The following is a 16,991-nucleotide window of genomic DNA, read 5'->3' on the forward strand; positions in this document are numbered from 1 at the left end:
TGTTCTGTCTTTTTCCTTTTGTCTCTTTAACCAGTCTTGTTTCTCCTCTTCTGTTACCCAAGGGCATGTGCCAACCCAGCCCTGAGTCCCTCCAGCTCTGCCTGTTGACCTAACAGTGGCAATAGCACATGCGTAGGCAGAAATATATCCCAACAGAGCAAGCACATGGTGATAGTTTTCAAACCACCCATCACCAGAGGGGGCATCACTGAATTTAGTGGGTCTGGATGCACTTTCTTTCTAAAATTTTGCCCAGTCTTTCATATGCTCATGGATGCGTTTAACATTCGTAAGAGCCTACTGCGAAGAGGTCTACAGCTTAATTACCTGGAATGTGAAGAACAGTCTCCTTTTGTTTAAGTTGAACATGTCACTTGCCATCTGTTTCACCAAGGTGTCCCAGTGGAAGACACGGGGAACAACTGCTTCCTCTTTATGTGACAGTGCTGCAGGGAGAGCACAGCCCCCCTCAGCTGCCTCTTCTCTAAGCTGAAGAATTCTATTTTATCTAGTTCCTTGTACAGGAGATAATAACATTCTGTACTTTTTCTGGTTTGACTATATTTATTTGGGATCAGGAAACAGAACTGAAGAGTTCAGTACAGCATGCAATCGTAGAGTGGTTTAATGGTGTTTTTTGTTTTGTTCTCTGTTTCTTTCCTGACAATTCCTGATATCTGTCTGTTTGTCTGCTGAGCGCTGAGTTTACTGTTTTTGTTGTGTATGTCTACTCTAGCTTAACATTTTGGAGTTATCTGTGAGTGATAATAAGCTTAGAGATGGATGCATATGTAAATTTAGAAGTATGCTTGCCTTTTTGTCTCACTTGGTGCTTGTGTTCACTAAATTTCATCTCCTGTTTCACCTCTCAGCCGCTCCCAATAGAGAAATCCTGCATGTTTTCACAGTTGACCCTCGTCTTTTCTGTTCTGAGTAGCATCTGCGGACGCTCCTTCCTGAATATATTGAAAAGCACAGGTCCCAGAACACGTTCCCGTGAAACTCTTCTGAGTACTCCATCCACTGCAAAATCAGGGCCCACCATTATTTCCTGTCTTTTCCCTAGTAATTTATTCGCAGAAGGACGTTAGCCCTTGTGCCAGTGTGGCTTAATTTCTTTAAGAGGCTTTGGGGAATGCCTTTTTGAAACTCAGTAGGCTGCCAACCAACTTTCTCTTCTGGACGTTTTTTCACTTAAAAAGCTGCATTAGATTTGTGAAATGTCACTGTGTTAACAAATGGCCCGGTGACTCTCACACTGTATCATATTTACTCACTTATCCACTAATTGTTTTAGACTTATTAACACCACTTTATTCAGTATAAATATCAAGCTTACTGGTCTATAGTTCTCTCGTCTACTCTAGAGTCTTCTTAAAGATAGTGATTGTGTTAACCACTGGTACTAGGGCAGTTTAAAGTGAGAGATTATACTATATACAATCTTTTGAGTATTTTAGATGTTCTATTTTTCAGTAGCGTAAATAGTTCCTTCAAAGCTCAAGGTGTAAATATTCTCATTCTGGCAACTAGCTTTTTTTTCACTTTGGTACTTTTGTTTTTAAGTTCTACCAGTGCTTCTGTTTGAAACAGACCCTTTGAGTCTTCCATGAAGAGGTGCTCTGATGTGAGACCCTTACCATGCTTTACCATGATGAATGCGAACAGAAGTATTTCTGCAGAGAGACCGTCTCCTCTGAGCACATCTCTTATAACTTGATCTATTGTCTTTGCAGATTCTTTGGCAGGATTCCTCATTCTGAAATGTTTTTATACTTTTTCTAAGTTGTTTGTTAGACTCTTTCTTATTGTGTTAGGCCCTTTCTTATTGTGTTCACTCTGTTTTCCCTTCTTCAACAAATATTCCGAAAAGTTGTCACTTTTAGTTTCCCCTAGTGGTGTTACTACATAATGTTTTGGCCATATTCCCATGCCCTGTTTTTTTCATCCATATTTTCTATTGTGCTTGATCAACAATCTCAGTTTCTATTTAGCAGGCTGTCTGTATTAATTGTATCCTACACAGTTCCAAGTTTGTCACCTCCGTATTCAAACAGGCACTACTTCTTTGTTGACAGAGCCCAGCAGGGGTGTCCTGTCACTGACAATACAGAAGAGAGTCCCAGGCCTCAGATCTGGCAGAGACCCAGGATGGCACATGTACAGAACAGATGGAACCTTAGAAATTTGTAGCTGCTCAGACTTAATCAGTTTATTACTGACTCTGTCAACTTGCTTTTTATTAGAAGACTTACAACTTGCCCAATTTGGACAGAATTTGACAGCAGTGTGATTCCAGCTTTGATGGCTTAGTTTTCTTTTGATTCTACTCTGTGCAACAGTTAAGCCTAATTCTGTTCCTAAAAGTAGAATTTATGGTTTAGATCTTAATAATTCAGTCAAATCTAGTTGCCATTGACCAATATCTATTCTAGTTCTACCTACTAAGCAGAATACATTTCTCTAGTTATAGATGCGCTCACTGATTTGTCCATTCTATTAATCATTTTATGAAATTTGTAAATATATAATTACTGTGACAGTTATACGGGAAACAAGACAGTTGATTTAATATATGATGCATTAAATAAATTGCTGAATAATGTTTTGTTTCCAATCCTTAACCTGATCTTTCAGTTGTATTTTAACATTGTCAGAAGTTGCTTTTACCCTTCTCATAGGCAAAAAGCACAGTTTTTGAAAACTCTGGCTGAATTTGGAAGTTCTTGACCCAAAGCACAGAGATACACGGTTTGTTTAAGAATAGATCTAAAAATATACTGGACCTGAAAGTATTTTTCCTGAAGGAGAACTACTTTGCTGAAATCAGATTCTCAATTATTTTATGTTGGAAATATGGAAAATAATAGGTCTGGCAACATTGAAACACAATTGCAATTACATCTGTCTCTGACTTCCTTGCTTGATTTTTCTATTTTTAATGCTGCATTTCAGTGGTTCTTTCGGCCTGTGGGTCACTGTGCTGTGGAGTACTTGGTGAAGTAGGCTAAGAGTAATAAGTTACATATAATGAAGCTTAGAACTTTTAAAAATAAGCTAAACATTTGTAATGCTAAGGACAAGCATAGTTAAAGTTACTACTTTGAAGTTACTAAAGTTACCCTTTTAGGAATTAGTGGAGTCTAGCACTTATATAAATCTGGCTATTGCTTAGGAGCGATTGTAAAAATGAAACTAGTGCAAAACTATTTGATAGCAATGTCTTTCTTGCAGTTGGACAGAAATGATATTATGTTCAGGGTAATAAACATCTTTTTTCATAATTGGAGATTATGTACTTGGTATAAAGATAATAAGCATCAAAAAACCTACAAGATTTGGTTGGAAAAATTATTAGCTTGCTGATGATTTTTTTTTTTTAAGTCTCTTAGACTGTCTGAATTCCATAAAGTGGAAAAAAGCTACTATTATGTCAGTACTCAAAACCAATAAGCATATACAAGGCCTTGTGCACCAACAAGAAATTAAAGAAATTTTAAGATGTTGAATCTTCCCAAATTATTTTATACAAGATACAGCTTTGTAGGATGCATTTGAGACAGTTAAGCATCTGCACTGATTCATGGTGAACAGCGGCAGACAGATTTGCTAGACAAATAAATGTCACTTCATTTGTGTCACTGAACCTTGTCTTTGTTATATGTTGTATCATAGTCTTGAAATAAATTAAAATTATGTGCATTACTAGACCGGCTAAAGCTTGACCTTGGTACTGAATTCCTGTGGAGCTATTAATCCAGGACAATAAAAGGAGAAGTTGCTCTAATTTTCAACTCATGACACTGAGTTGCATACACAGTGGTGTTGCCATGTCTTGGTTTGTTCTTACTCCTCTCTGTAGCAGCCATGCAGGTGGTTGTACTGGGCGAGGGATTAGCTTGTGATAGATGCTTGGATAACCATTCTGTTCAGGGTAGCAATTACCTAGTACCTTTGAAAGAATCCTTCTTGTTGATTAGAGGTGAGAATAGGGTGAAATGTCTACACAGTTGTTGAGGCCCCATCCCTGGAGGTGTTCAAGGCCAGGCTGGATGGGGCTTTGAGCAACCTGGTCTAGTGGGAGGTGTCCCTGCCCATGGCAGGGGGGTTGGAACTAGATAATCTTTAAGGTCCCTTCCAACCCGAACCATTCTATAATCATCAGCATTCATCTAATGGTATAATTATAAAATCGTGCCACAGCAGATTGGGTTCATTGTAGTTAACTTCAGTAGTGAATAGGTTAGATGGCTGGTGAAATCATCTAAACTTGATTTATTAGCATGACCATTTACTTATGACTTGTGCATTTAGTTGTAAGTCATCCAAGAGCCTACGAAAATCGAAGGAAAACCACATCTAATCTTTTTTTAACCTTTTGTTCTAAAAAAGCTTAACGTTTTACCAGAACATTGCAAGCAATTTCTAAAAGGAATGCGGTCCAAAGATACTCCCACAGAAGCGCTCTGTTGGGAGCTTAATTGCTTAAATACCATCCTTTAATTTAGATGTGACCCAACATGTTGAAATGTTCTGAAGCAGTGATATACGCCCGTGTTACAAAGCTGTAAATGTTTAATAGCAGCACCTTATAAGATATGCTGAAAGCAGTAAATAAAATAAAATTAGGGAATAAAAGTCTAGCGACTTCTTAGATGTGTGATGAACTGCAAGGAATGCAGGGAACTGAGGTATTACGTTTATCTCTGTTAGGAAACATGTCTGAAAACCTGCTTGACACAGGCTTCCCCAGGGTTTTGTACTTGAATCTTAGGACAAGAATATGCTGCCAAATAAGCTTAACTCGCATTGCAGTTTATACCTGTCTATTTTGCATTTCCTGGCTTTTTATTTTGCGCAGCAGTGTAATGTCATACAGCATCATTTTGCAGTTACTGTCATTATACAAAGTATGTGGTAATGATATTCATATCTATTCATACCTGACCACAGCTTTTCAAAGATGTTTTGCATCTAGGTTTCATGTAGTTGCATCTAGGTTTCATGTAGTTCTTGCAAAGGAGAACTGTGTACATGCATTCAAGAATAATGATTTATCTTTTATAAGTAGATTGTCATGGTGATACTTGTTATTAATTTCTGTCCTTGATATTAATTTCTGCAGTAGAAAGACTAGTGAGGAAATCTTATTGTATGTCTAAAAACATTCCCATAAAAATTGGTTAAAACGTATTCAAATTCAATGTTGTTTAAGTATTAAAAGATCACTTAATTTTTTAAAATATATTTGCATCTAAAGTCAATCTTGGCACGTGCAGTGTTTTTGAAGTAAGTGACATCAGTTGCAGGGAATTTGCTACCCTTTACAGTTCATGACATGAACCAGGTGCTTCAGATGTTTAACTGCCATGGTTGGTATGGCTTGGGGCACCCACATTATTCCTGTGATTTGTATAAGGAAAACAGGAACACAGGAATTCCATCTTCCCATGATCACGTATGACCAGGCCATCACTCCAGTAGTATCAAGCAATATGGGCTCGAATTCAGAGCAGTTTGACGATGTTAGTAGCAGTAAATAAGGCATGGTGGCCACTTCATGAAAAACAAGCCAACGCAAAATACTGAACACTACTCACCAAGTGCTCTTCTTTGTGTTTCACGTAAGAGAGCTTGTGGAAAAATACGTCGTGTGCTGATGTCAGGAGAGCAGTATCATAGAATCATAGGGTTGGAAGGGACCTCTGGAGATCATCTAGTCCAACCCCCCTGCCAGAGCAGGGTCACCTGGAGCAGGTTGCACAGTAATGCGTCCAGGTGGGTTTTGAATGCCTCCAGAGTTGGAGACTCCACCACCTCTCTGGGCAGCCTGTTCCAGTGCTCTGCCACCCTCAAAGTAAAGAAGTTCCTCCTCATGTTTAGGTGGAACTTCCTGTGCTCAAGTTTGTGCCCATTACCTCTTGTCCTGTCCCCGGGCACCACTGAAAAGAGCCTGGCCCCATCCTCCTGACACCCACCCTTTAAGTATTTATAAGTGTTGATAAGATCCCCCCTCAGCCGTCTTTTTTCCAGACTGAAGAGACCCAAATCCCTCAGCCTTTCTTCATAAGAGAGGTGTTGGAGTCCCCTGATCATCTTGGTAGCTCTCTGCTGCACCCTCTCCAGCAGTTCCCTGTCCTTCTTGAACCGGGGAGCCCAGAACTGGACACAGTACTCCAGGTGCGGCCTCACCAGGGCAGAGTAGAGGGGGAGGATGACCTCCCTCGACCTGCTGGCCACACTCTTCTTGATGCACCCCAGGATGCCATTGGCCTTTTTGGCCACAAGGGCACATTGCTGGCTCATGGTCATCCTGTTGTCCACCAAAACTCCCAGGTCTCTTCCAGCTGAGCTGCTCTCTAGCAGGTCAGCCCCCAACCTGTACTGGTGCATGGGGTTGTTCCTCCCCAGGTGCAGCACCCTACACTTGCCCTTGTTGAATTTCATAAGATTCCTCTTTGCCCAACTCTCCAGCCTGTCCAGGTCTCTCTGTATGGCGGCACAGCCTTCCTGTGTGTCAGCCACCCCCCCCAGCTTTGTGTCATCAGCAAACTTGCTGAGGGTACACTCTGTCACCTCATCTAGGTCATTGATGTATATATTGAAGAGGGCTGGATCCAGTACTGACCCCTGGGGAACACCACTTGTCACTGACCTCCAGCTGGACTCTGTGCCCCTAATCATGACCCTGTGAGCTCTTTCAGCCAGTTATCTATCCACCTTACTGTCCATTCATCTAGCCCACTCTTCCTAAACTTCCCTATGAGGATGCTGTGGGAGACCATGTCGAACACCTTGCTTAAGTCAAGGTAGACCACATCTACTGCCCTCCCCTCATCTATCCATCCAGTCATGCCATCATAGAAGGCTATCAGATTAGTCAGACATGATTTCCCCTTGGTGAATCCATGTTGAGTACTTCTGATAGCTTTCTTTTCCTCCACATGCTTTGAGATGACACCCAGAACAAGCTGTTCCATCATCTTTCCAGGGATGGAGGTGAGGCTGATGGGCCTGTAGTTACCCAGCTCCTCCTTCTTGCCCTTTTTGAAGAATGGAGTGACGTTGGCTTTTCTCCAGTCCTCAGGCACCTCGCTTGTTCTCCAGGACCTTTCAAAGATGTTGGAGAGCGGCCCAGCAATGACTTCCGCCAGCTCCCTCAGCACTCTCGGGTGCATCCCATCGGGGCCCATGGAGTTGCGAATATCTAATTGATCCCTCACTCGATCCTCCTCAACCCAAGGGAAGTCTTCTTCTTTCCCCAATGCCTGGGACTCCTGATGGTTGGGCCGAGCAGTAAAGACCAAAGCAAAGAAGGCATTCAGTAACTCAGCCTTCTCCGCATCCTCCATCACCATGGCTCCTGTCTCATTCAACAGTGGGCCCACAGCTTCTATGGTCTTCCTTTTGCTTCCAGTATACTTGTAGAAGACCTTCCTGTTGAGCATGACATCCCTGGCCAGGTTTAATTCCAAGGCGGCCTTGGCTTTCCTTGTTTCATCCCTGCACGCTCTGGCAGCATTCTTGTAATCCTCCCAGGGGGTCAGTCCCTTCTTCCACTTATTGTAGACTTCCTTCTTCCACTTGAGCTTTTTCAGGAGCTCCCTGCTCAACCATGCAGGTCTCCTGTGTCCCTTGGCCGATTTCTTGCTCTTAGGGATGCACCGATCCTGAGCTTGGAGGAAGTGGTCTTTGAATATCAACCAGCTCTCTTGAGCCCCTTTGCCTTCCAGAGCCCTAGCCCATGGGATCTCTCCAAGCAGTTTTACTCCAATTACTCCAAGTAATTTTACTTCTTGTTGTTTTGTGTGTAGTACCCATGATCCTGAGCTCTATCATTTCATGATCACTACAACATAGGGTGCCCCCAACCTTAATGTCCTCCACCAGTCCCTCTTTGTTTGTCAGTACCAGGTCCAGGAGTGCGCCTTGCCTTGTTGGCTCCTGTACCACCTGTGTCAAAAAGTTATCATCAATGCACTGGAGGAGCCTCCTGGACTGTGCGTGCCTGGCTGTGTGGTCTTCCCAGCAGATATCAGGGTGATTGAAGTCCCCCATGAGAACCAAGGCCTGTGATTGCGAGGCTACCTTCAGCTGTCTGTAGAAAGCCTCAGCAGCTTCCCCATCCTGATCAGGTGGCCTGTAATAAACACCCACAACAGTGTCCCTCATATTTGCCTGCCCCTTAATCCTTACCCATAAGCTCTCGACCCTCTCTTCATCCGCCCCTAGTGAGGGCTCAATGCATTCCAAATGCTCTCTCACATAGAGTGCAACTCCACCACCACACCTCCCTGATATCGTGATGCATGTAGTTGTAAGAATTTCAATGAAAGTTGCATAAGTCAACAACATTCTGACCCCTTCTGAATTGGTTGACTTTGCAGTCTTAATTTTATTTAAATGCTTTTTTGTCTGTATTATTGGAGGCTAGAAAAAGGCCCACGCCGTGTAGTAACTTTTTAATTAATCTGCAAACTAACTTCTCTGAGGTTAGGAGTAACGTTGCATGGTGGTCTCCTCTGGTATAACTGGAGGCTTTAAAGACACTGAATTAATTGTTTTGCAAAAATGAGATTGCTAGTTTTAGTTAAATTGTGTCTGTGTTTTTTTTAATAGAAACTGAGTTTTGAAACATTGCATTCTGGATATCTCAGTTGAATGGGCTGTGCAATAGACATTGTTGTAGCAGCATAGGTTTCTCTGCCAAAATCTTCCTCTTACGTGAGCAAATTTCGTATACGTGTGCCTATGTGCAGTGCTGCTGATCCATGCATGTTCAGTGCATTTTACGTTCCCAAAGGATCTGCACATGCTCAGCAAATCCGATTCAGCTGTATTGCATGTGGACTATCTAAAACTGCTGCTTTCGGAAAGTGCTTACCAGGGAAATAGCAGTTCCCTTTGCCCCTAAGAAATGGAAGAGCTGAGAGCCAGCAGTTACTCGTGTCAGACCGAAGGGAAAGTGGGTGGCTGTATATTGGCTACAAGCTTGATGAAGTTGTTTGGCCAACGGTGTGTAGCCTTGAGGATACAGATTGGGCATCCCTCCTTTGAGTCATCTGGCATCTGCTCTTGTAGGGGACTACTAATACACTCTTATCAACATTTGTCTTTATGACAACAGATCAAAAAGAGAAATCCTTCCATTTGTTTGTGGAAGGGATCATTAGTGTTCAGTGCTTGGTCATTGTCAGCACAAATTTGATTACCTTTGACAAGCAAACTTTCCTTTTCTTAGAAAGAAATACAAAATGATGAACATTTTTAATGTCTGTATTCAGTGAAGTTTAATTTAGTGAGTAAGTGGTTTAAGCTTAAAATTTTGTTTCAGGAATGCATTTCACTCCCAGTAAATGAAGTTAAATGTACTGATGACGTCTCTTATAATTGAATACTTGGCTTTGTGAGCCTATGCGCTGTTCATCACAGGACTTGCATGAAAACTAAAACTGAATGAAGCCTTGACCTATGAAGAGGAGGTGGTGTGGAGGCTTCTTATGCCTGCTTTAGATTCACTGCTGTGCCTGGGAACTGCAGGGGTTTCAGCACAGCCCGCTCTACAGGTACTTTCTAAATCCTTGTGCAGACCAAGTGGGAAACAACGTGTGTACATTAGGATTTCTTTCTTGTATTATCTCTTCAGTTCAGTTGTGATCATTCCATTAAGATTCCCCATCACCACCACCTTTGTTTACTTTTCTTCTTTTTTCTTATCTAGGGATGTTGCTGCAACGTACTCAGCCTGTATGACCAGGCATTTGTTTTGTTGTTGCGCTGTTTCTTTTACTATTGAATTCGTCAAGCTATGTTCCAGAATTGCATAAGCTGGTACATCAGTTAGTATTATATGCTGGTTTGGAGCTTTTATATGATCAGAAAGAATAGGAAGCAGTTTCTCAAATTCCCAGCTAATGATTTGAACAGTCACCGGGGGCCTCAGGTGAAGGAATTCATTTTCTTTCCCACTTTCCCATGTGCTTTCTTTTTAGGGCTGGCATCACTTTTAACTCAGCTAACTGAGTGCTGGTTTGAGAAGATTGTTTTATCTCTGAAAAAGTTCAATACAGAAATTCTGTTCAGGTGTCAAAAATGATGATATTTAAGCAGGTATCTCCTCCCAGTCTTCTCTTAAAATTTCTTGGGGAAAGGAAAAGGTGGTCCCTAGAGTATAATGATACACTGTAGCTGAAGTTTCTGTGGGAGGAAGAGTCCTCTGGTAAATGCCAATTTATTGAAAAAGGAAGGACTTCCTGCCATATCTGCTTGTACAAATAGATGACACAGCTTGACTGAAAGCTTCTGTAAGCTATGGTAATACTCCTGATTCCTGCACTATTCTGCTATTCCATTCTAGAGAGGGAATTTTAGTTGATAGTGCTTTCATGCCAGGAACAAGTCTGAAGCCTAGATAATGACGTTTTAAGTACTTGCTGGGTGTGTACAGAGGGGGAAGATGCTCTTCTGCAAGAACCTATATGGACCGAGGGGATCCCTGATGAATGTCTTTGTGCCAGGTGGAGAGGGGAGACAACTTATTCGCTGTTGCAGAAAGATGAGCAAAAATGTATACAGCTCCACGGAAATAGACATAGCAATAGTTGTCAAACATTTTTATAAGGTGGATCATACATTCATGTTATTCATATAAGTTAGAGAGTATCATAGTGGTAGTTGCTCAGATGTGCTTGTGCATTTAGGAGCTGCATATTCCCCCATGTGGGGAGAGCCTGCTTCTCCAAATCCTTGTAGTCTGGTGTAATGTGATGTCTCAGGGGGGAGGAGGAGTCCGGAATCCAGAGTTGTTTGGTGGAGACGGTCTGACTAAGTTCATACTGCTAAAAAGAGCAAGATCTGGGTGTGAGCTCAACCACTGCCCTGCTGATAGAGCCTATGGCTTAATTATTAGCAAGGTTTTCTGGCATGATTTTGGTTCATGCTCCCTAGTGCTCTCCTGTATCATACCTGGGGACTGTTTGAGGGATACTGTGCCACGAACCAGTACTCACATGTAGTATGAACATCACAGCACCAGGTTTGACTGCCTGTGTAGTGCTATGAGGACATTCCTAGCCTTTGCTAGCTCAGAAACAGCTGCATGCCCTTAATCCCTGCATGCCCTTTCTGGGGTGCGCAACACAGACCTAGGTTTCATGCTGTGAAAATACCACTTTGGGCTGTAGTTCAGCCCTTGCATTATTTCACATGCTTTTGACGAGGGTGGGCAGGAGGGAACCTACAGATTGTTATTTCTCAGGGATACCACATGGGGCATGGAGGAGACTCACTGTCTCCTTTGGGGTACGGATGTGGTGACTCTGTCACTTGGCCTTGGAACCATAGAGTAGTCTCTGGCTTGTCAGCCTCCATTTACTCTCTTGTTAGTAGAAACTGTCAGGCCCATTCTGCTGGTAGACTCGCCAACAAGGGTCTCTCTTTTCTTTTCTTTGAACCAGCTCCTGGTAGAGGTGGGCAGGATGGTTCGTTGTTTTAGACTGGTTCCACTGAAGAAGCTGGTTTTATCACCAGTTGTGTTTCTACTACATAGTGTGCAAACCACTGTGTAGACAAGTCAAGAAGCAGGTCAGCACTCGAAGGTGAGGCTGAAAAAGTTATAATGCTCGGTAAAATCTTGAGACAAATTCCATTGAAAATAATTTTGAGAAATTGTATTTTGTCTGTATGTCTGGACACAGGGTAGTGTGCTGTGAAGGGGCTATGCGCATAGCTCGGTGTTTATATTTACACTTGCTATAATGTACTTCAGCAAATACTGTTTGTGTTTTCACTGTCGTCATCTCTGCTGTGGGTTTCATATCATGACTTATCTCTTCCCATGACTCGAGATCCTGCAATCATAGAATCATTTAGGTTGTAAAAGACCCTTAAGAACTGACACTGCTCTCTTAATTTCTCTGAGCCGTAAAGGTTTATGTCCATCTGAATTCCATCTTTTTTAAAAAATGCTCTCCTGTTTCAGCATCAAGGTGTGTATGTTAGATCCTGTGCTTTTTGCTCATGTGTTGGAGGTGTTCCTTAGGTTTCTGGCAATGTATTGATTTTTCTATTTTTTTTTTTATGACTGACCAACACATTCAATTTGCGAGCTTTGTGGAAGTATTTCCAAGTTCCCTTTCTTTTCAGGGGATTTGAGGAAGGCTATATTTTCAGTTTATGACTATTCAACATTGATCCGTGAAGGTCATATGTTGGATATAATCAGTGTCTTTCTGATCATTTATCCAGCTCTGCTTTGTCAGTGAGTCACCCGAGATCTAGTGAGGCTTTATCAGCCTCATCTAATCAGCTCCATAGCTTTTGTTCTGAGGGCCTTCCTACTTGTCCTGAACTCTTGTTCTGGCTCTTCAGTGTCGAATATTGTTTGGGTATAGAAATGGAGAATAAGGAATAAAGAAAAAACTGCATTCATATATTTTAGTGAATATTTCTGGTTTCCTTATTTTTGGGAGCTGTTTTCTTCTTGATGACACTTGACTTCCCTGGGAGTTACTTGTTTTACCTGCAGGCATTTCTTTAATTTTTTCCTCCCACCTAATAGATTTCTTCATAGGTGGGAATTGAGGATACTTAACCTTCCTGTAAGATGTCTGATTTGATTCCCTAGACATTCTTGCAGTGTTTCTCCATGGCCTCCTGGCTCTATGTAAACAGAGAGATGAGTCATAACTCCTTTGGCTTCACAGGAATAATACATATCGCTTCCACCCAGGCGTTTTAGCATGTCTATGTTAGATCTTGTTTGAAGTCCTTATTAATTACGTATTAATTAAAGATAGTAGATGAGGCTGTAGAAAAATAATGTTAAGGTTCACTTAAGTAAGTGAACAGAATTAAAGACACTTAACTTTTCCCTGTCTGAAATTTGTTTTTCCAATCTGTTTCAGTTGGTTTGTGGTTTTTTCTTTTTGCCCTTCTTTTTTTGCCCTTCTTTTTTTGCCCTTCTTTTTTTGCCCTTCTTTTTTTGCCCTTCTTTTTTTGCCCTTCTTTTTTTGCCCTTCTTTTTTTGCCCTTCTTTTTTTGCCCTTCTTTTTTTGCCCTTCTTTTTTTGCCCTTCTTTTTTTGCCCTTCTTTTTTTGCCCTTCTTTTTTTGCCCTTCTTTTTTTGCCCTTCTTTTTTTGCCCTTCTTTTTTTGCCCTTCTTTTTTTGCCCTTCTTTTTTCGCCACTCCCTTGGATTTATCTCACTACACTGAGTGTAATGTAGTGTAGGCTGATCACTAGGTAGAAATAATATTTTCACTGTATTTCTTTCATTTTCTCTCATGTCGGTGTCTCCTTTTTCTGAGCAAATTTTCATCTGTAATTATTAATTTGGCTTCTTTTGCTTTACAAGTTATAGGTAAGAATTTTGAAACCTCTAGGTCATTGTAAACATACTATAGTCTTACTTAAATCACACGACTATGTTTATCAATCAGCATGGAACAGTATGCTACAATCTAACAGAAGATACCATGTAAAAATACTTCTATGTAAGTATGTAATATATGTAGTGTAAATGTAACATCCCTTCCAAACTTAGCCATTCTGTGATTCTGTGTTATTAACATCTATTTTAAAACTGAGTAAGAGATCCTTGTGAACTATAAGAACTAATAAACTTTAAAATCCTGCATTTGTTTGTATAAAAATACAAATAGGTTTGTAAATCATATTGTCCAAGGAGTAGCCCAAAGTGTTAGGCATTAGATTTAGTTCATACCGGTTTTTAGGCAAAGAACCACCATGAACTTACATATTCTAATGAGTTTTTCTTCGTACAAAGCATTCATACTTTGCAATTATGGAATTATGTAAGAACAGACTTTTAGATTATATTGACATGACATGAAATAAGTCCGACCTAAGTGGGCCACAGTTGAATAATTGGTGTACTGATATACTTGGGTTTTTTTCCTTCACAGTTGGACAGGTAATTAATAGTTGGAATAGCTGGATTTTATCCCGTGAAGTAATTGGAGACAGATAATGTGTGTACTACAGAATACTTTTGGGAACATGGTGCAAATATATTCCAGTAGGTCAGGATAGAATGAACGTCTTTGTGGTAGAGTTCGATGTTGCTGCCCGTGCTGCAGCCTGGCTGTCTCTTCTTTGAGGCACTGCAGTGCCTTTGAACCACTCTTCCACCTTGGCGGGATTCAGAAAGGGACATGCCCCATGTCTGCAGGGTGCGCTGCCCAGGCAGGCTGTGTCTGAGAATGTTTGAGTCACTCTGCAGGAGCCAGACAAGGCCAATGCTGAACCAGAGCTCATAGATACCCGGCAGATCTTTGGAAGAAGCGTTCTTTGCATGGTTGTCTTCATTGCTCCTGATTTCCAGAAAAGCAAAACCAGCACATGAACAGGCTCTGTGCATGTGCATATCGAATGTGCAGTACTTCGCTGAGGCTCTGCTCTGTCAGGTAAAGAGAAGTGCAGTGTTCTCACCTAGGACATCGTTCATCCACAGTCCAGAAATGTACACACATCACAGATTTCCCCTTTGAAAAAATAAATTGAATAGCTTTTCTCCCCAAAGAGTTGTGTAGTCAAGAGCTAGAAGAGACTGCCTGGAACCTGTTTAAGATGCATGGATTTCACATGGGCTGCAGTGAAAGGGCCTGGGAAATTCAAAGTCAGTCTAGGGAACTGGTAACTTCTGGTGCTGTCCTGATTTGTTTTTAGGTTATTCTGTCTAGAGAGGTGTCTTCCCTTTGGATCTGCTGTTTGCACACTCACACACGCTCTCATGCTCTCTTGCCCTCTTCCCCCCCATCAGCCAAATGCTCCAACAGATTAATGTACTTATCGAACTTACCTTTTTATTTTGTCTACTGCTTCCTTCCTAAAGAAAGCATCATCCTTGTATAGGCTGTAATGCCATTGCCTTTCCACTTTTATAAACGTTTATCTGAATCAATCACCCAGTATTTCAGATATGTGACCAGAGGGTATAATAACCTTAAATTTCCTCTCTTCAGGACAAGTAAAGAAATCTTATCTTCCTTTTCCTCCTATGACATTTTTTTTGTAGGTCTTGCTTGTCTTTATCATCTGCTTCACACAGAAGAGGTTGTGCTGTATTGCTGATCTGGAATTAAGTGTCTGGGTGCTAAAATATCAAAATAATTCTGGCAATTCAGTTTTAATCTCCAGAATATAGGAATGTCTTTTTCCTGCTCAAAGGTTTATTCTGTTATGTGTTATTCATTATGGCATGTTTTAAAAAGATCAGTTGGATGTAAATTAAACAAGGCTCTCTTAAAATGTGTTGGTTCCAACTTGACAGAGTAGAAATCAAAGGAAGATCAAAATATGAAAAACTTTGTCAGGTCATTGAAGAACAGTAGGTCAGCTTTTGGTTTTGTTTCATCTTACCAGGTTCCTTTTTCAGTTTATTTTGTAACTGATTAATAGGAGGTGATAACTTCATGCTTTCTTAACGGTTTTAGATATAAAAGTTCATTTTTAAAATGACTGCTTATAAAAGAGATTTATTGGGTGAGTAAAGAGTGTTTAAGGTCATCACTAGGAAATCCACACCAGGAAAAAATAAAATGTAATGAATCTGGGAAACAGACGTAAAATCTTGGCAGCTAGGAGAATAAGGGGAGGCAGCCCGGGATGGTTTTGTACATAAAAGTATTCTGTCCAAGTAGAGGTCTAGAAAGTGCACAGCTACAAAGGGTGCAAGTAGTTGAGTGATAGAATTGCTGCTTTAAGCTTCTTGAAAGCACCTTATAGTGCTTCTGGAAAGAAGGTTTCTGTGTAAATGAGTGGAGATTCCCCCCAACCCGAGTGGTGAAAGCATTTCCATTCGAAATTGGAATTTGTGTTGCATTCCATGAAAAACATCTCTAGAAATTTCCGAGTGGTTTAGAAGGTAACTGGTATCTCCATGACTGTATTGCTCCTGAGAGATGCTGGCTTTTGGGGATTTTTGATGGGGGGGTGGGGAAGAAGTGTATTTCATCTTTCTTTCTCCTACTTTTCACACCTGCGGTTATTCCTGGTTTTTAGTAGGATCAAAATTGCCTTTCAGCTGTCAAGTATTTGGTTGTTACCTCACTTTAATATCTGAATGAAACTTTGTCTGCATTGCAGAAGATCTGTGACTGCCATTTCCCAGAAAATTGCAATGTAAGGTTGTACTGAATGTAAAAAGAAGGTAGATGTGGTTAATCAAGATGTGACTCATGAAAACTTGATTGGCTGGGTGGGGATAGAATCTTCCTGTTCCTTGACATGTAAAAAGGCAAGAAACCCCAGCAATAGACCTCCTTCCTCCATGCGGTGAAGTTCTACTCACATCTTAACTAAGTGTAGGAAATTGTAGGAAACCCATAGTTGGATTGCATATGAAAAAAATTAACCTTGCATGCTGCAGGAATGTGATTATGTAGTCATAATTCACACTAGTGTATAGTCAGATACTAAAACACTGCACGTATCCTACATGTCAGTATATATACCAGCCTACCCTACCAGCCTAATTTGATCCAGGTAATTTGCTTTAATTGTTTGCAAAACTTTTAAATAGTCTTTTAAGGGATTCCAGTGAACCGTTTTCATAGTCCAGCTGAGCCCAGAGTTTGTACGTGTTTAAAAACAATGTTTGTTAGTGCATTTTAACTATCTGATTTGTAATGGTAGGGTTGGTTTAACATCTGGAAATCTTTGTCAGACACTTGTAAACACAGACAACTTTATTTATTTAAAGCCCTGATGACCAGCTTGTTTATGTATGTAATCTCTACATTGGCCAGATGAAATACCAAGATGAGCCAGGAGCAGAGAGGGGAGTTAGCAAAGTTGCTTACATCCTAGTTTGACAGGAATTTAATTGGCAGTAAATGGTTTCATTAATGGAAACGGTCTCAGCTGCCTTTTCTCCCTTACACGTTCTCTTTCTCTTGTAGAGCAGGTGTGTGTGTGTGTTCGGCTATGTGGTGAATCAGATGAAGGAGCTCATGTGGAATGAGACAAATCC

At 41.0% G+C, this 16,991-nt stretch overlaps 1 protein-coding gene across 4 annotated transcripts in view; it reads left to right on the forward strand.

The window, feature by feature from the left end:
• PAWR (pro-apoptotic WT1 regulator) overlaps positions 1 to 16,991 on the forward strand; it is an 82,004-nt gene that overhangs the window by 43,924 nt on the left and 21,089 nt on the right. The window lies entirely within an intron of this gene.

This window comes from Chroicocephalus ridibundus, chromosome 1, assembly GCF_963924245.1.
Source record: "Chroicocephalus ridibundus chromosome 1, bChrRid1.1, whole genome shotgun sequence".
NCBI lineage: Eukaryota > Metazoa > Chordata > Aves > Charadriiformes > Laridae > Chroicocephalus > Chroicocephalus ridibundus.